Below are 2,317 nucleotides of genomic sequence, written 5' to 3' on the forward strand. Positions count from 1 at the left end.
TTTTGAGATCAGTATTACCAAGAGATTCAAATGGCATGTCTATCTTTCACTTCCAAGGAGAAGCATTTAGATATTGTAGTTGCTCATTGCCTTCCTCATCTTCATTGTCAAATTCCCCCAATAAGGCTTTTTCTAAGGCATCAGACCTTAGCACATGATCAAGTTCTGAAGTTACCTCAGAATCAATCAAATTCACCTTGAAGCACTCCTCATCTTCTGTAGGGAATTTCATTGCATTTAATACATTGAATGTTACATCTTGATCTTACACCCTCATAGTAAGTTCACCTTTTTGCACATCTATCAAGGTACGTCCTGTAGCCAAAAAGGGTCTTCCCAAGATTATGGGAATCTTCTTATCTTCCTCGAAATCCAGAATAACAAAGTCTGCAGGAAAGATGAGCTTATCCACCTTTACTAACACGTCCTCCTCGATGCCTCGTGGGTATGTAATAGAACGATCAGCCAATTGCAGAGACATGTAGGTGGGCTTTAGATCAGGCAAATTTAGCTTTTTGAAGATAGACAATGGCATCAGATTGATGCTTGCTCCCAAATCGCAAAGGCACTTGTCGAATGACAACTTGCCAATAGTTCAAGGAATGGTGAAGCTACCTGGATCCTTAAGCTTTAGAGGTAATTTTTGTTACAGTACAACACTGCACTCTTCCGTTAGAGTAACGGTATCAAGATCGTCCAGTTTTACCTTTCTTAAAATAATACCTTTCATGAATTTCCCAGAGCTAGGCATTTGCTCCAAAGCCTCAGCGAAAGGTATGTTGATGTGAAGTTTCTTAAACACCTCCAGAAACTTACCAAACTGCTTATCCAGCTTTTGTTTTTGCAATCGCTTAGGAAAAAGGTGGTGGAGGATAGAGTTGTTTCTCCCCTGTATTACCCTCAGGCAGAGTGTGTTCAACATTAGTCTTCCTTGGTTCCGCCTCTTTCTCCTTTTGATTCTCTTCTTCATCTACAACTTCAGCTTCTCCATCTTTTGCTTTTTCAGCTTCAGAAACTTTTCCAGACCTTAAGGTAATAGCTTTGACTTGCTCTTTAGCTTCCTTCCTGCCTGGCACTTCAGTATCACTGGGAAGTGTTCCAGTTTGACGATTGAGCAGGGCATTGGCTATTTTATCGATTTGATTCTCTAAGGTCTTGATGGAAACAACTTGACTTTTGTACAACAGCTTTAGCTCCTCGAAATCAGCACTAGAAGGTGGAGCAGCACCTCCTTGTTGAGGATATGATTGCCTTTGAGCATATTGCTGAGGTTGCTGAAATCAGGGTGGATTAAACTGTTTACTTACAGCTTGCTGATATGGTTGCTAAATAACATTCTTAGTATTGCTCCAGCTGAAATTGGGATGATTTCTGTTATTAGGATGATAAGTAGTTGGCACAGGCTGCTGCGGTCGCTGATAATTGTTCACATACTGAATAGATTCATTAACAAGAGAACACTGATCCGTAGCATGAGAGCCTGCACAAATCTCACAGACAATAGCAATCTAATTGACTCCATAGTTGGCTAAAGAATCGACCTTCGTAGACAGCGCTTGGAGCTGCGCTGCAATAGCTGTAGTTGCGCTGTAATAGTTGTAGCTGCATCAACTTCCAGAATACCTGCTACCTTCCCAGGCATCATCCTTTGAGTTAGGTTTTGATGCTCATTTGCAGCCATAGTTTTAATGAGATTATAGGCCTCAGTATAGCTTTTGGCCCACAAGGCACCTCCAGCAGCTGCATCGAGCATGGGCCTAGATTGGACCCCTAAACCATTGTAGAACCCAGTGATCACCATCCAGTCTGGCATACCATGATGTGGACACTTTCTCAACATCTCCTTATAGCGCTCCCAAGCTTCGCACATAGATTCTATTGGTTGCTGCGCAAACTGAGTAAGAGCACTCCTCATAGTTGCAGTCTTGGCCATTGGATAGAACTTTACCAGAAACTTTTGCGTAAGATCTTCCCAAGTAGTGATGGACCCAGTTGGTAAAGAATGTAACCAGTCCTTAGCTTTATCCCTCAGAGAGAATGGGAAAAGCCTTAGCTTGATAGCCTCATCAGTAACACCATTATATTTGAAAGTATTGCAGATCTCGACAAAATTCGTGATGTGCATGTTGGGATCTTCAGTCGCAGCACCTCCGAAAGAAACAGAATTCTGTACCATCTGAATAGTGCCGGACTTGATTTCAAAAGTATTGGCATGAATAGCCGGATGAATGATGCTTGACTGAATGTCATCAATTTTAGGCCGAGAAAAGTCCAAAAGAGTTGGATCTGCTAGAACTATATGATCACCCATGATTAT

The 2,317-nt window shown here is 41.8% G+C and overlaps 1 non-coding gene across 1 annotated transcript; it reads left to right on the forward strand.

Moving 5' to 3' along the window:
- The first annotated feature begins 1,811 nt into the window (after window positions 1-1,811).
- Window positions 1,812-1,918, forward strand: LOC141675686 (small nucleolar RNA R71). The gene has a single exon (XR_012556327.1). It is a non-coding gene; the product is annotated as a small nucleolar RNA R71 (small nucleolar RNA).
- Window positions 1,919-2,317: the final 399 nt, after the last annotated feature.

This window comes from Apium graveolens, chromosome 7 (genome assembly GCF_009905375.1).
Source record: "Apium graveolens cultivar Ventura chromosome 7, ASM990537v1, whole genome shotgun sequence".
NCBI lineage: Eukaryota > Viridiplantae > Streptophyta > Magnoliopsida > Apiales > Apiaceae > Apium > Apium graveolens.